Genomic DNA, 882 nt, shown 5'->3' with positions numbered 1-882 from the left:
GAGATGTCAAAAGAAAATCTTTAACTTTATGATTTTATGAAAGTTTGTAAAACTGTAAATTTCATTTCACTTTTCCTGTATCTGTACAAAGGCCTGTGCATTACCCAGTCAATACGTAATTGTGAATCACTAGAAAAAAAGCAAGATGTAAAATTGTTTATGCATGCATGTTGCAGATCATCAAGGGTGAATATGACTTTCATGAGATTCATAAAAGCAATATTTGAATTTCATCATGTAAGCCTTAACGACTTGACTAAAATGAAAGGAAATATTATATTTTTTATTCTACTTCATATGTGGTTAACTCTTTTAAAATGCATAGTAAATGTAATTTGTTTATCAAGATGAATTATTAATTATAAAGAATATACAGATTGATGTATGAATGCTTACAATTTTGTATGAAAACATTTGTAAAATATTTCTTGTTTTATCTTTCTTGCATTTATATCGGTATGATAAGAATAAGTTTTCTTACCATTCCTAATAATAGGAAATCTAAAGTGATGTTTGAAAATGAATTAAATCAAAACTTATATTTATAAGTTTTTAATGAATTACATATATATGCCAATTAAAATTCAGGTGTTGTATTTATACTGTGACTTCAAATGTGTGATTTTTTTTTATAAATGGTTCTCTTATTTTATAGAAATTGTACATATTACAATATACAATTTAATTTTTGTTCTAGTCAAGGTGAATATCAGGAAATAAATTGAAATGTTTTTTCTTAAAATGGGTTGAAATTTTATTTACCTTCCATTAATCACATTATTAATAAAAAGAGAAATTCCCACATATACACATACATATGTACAAACAGACACACAATAATACAGTCCCTATTAACATCCCACATTTTACAGCTCACTGATA

The sequence above is a fragment of the Penaeus monodon genome, chromosome 23, assembly GCF_015228065.2.
Source record: "Penaeus monodon isolate SGIC_2016 chromosome 23, NSTDA_Pmon_1, whole genome shotgun sequence".
Classification (NCBI taxonomy): Eukaryota; Metazoa; Arthropoda; class Malacostraca; order Decapoda; family Penaeidae; genus Penaeus; species Penaeus monodon.
This window is presented reverse-complemented; position numbering follows the sequence as displayed.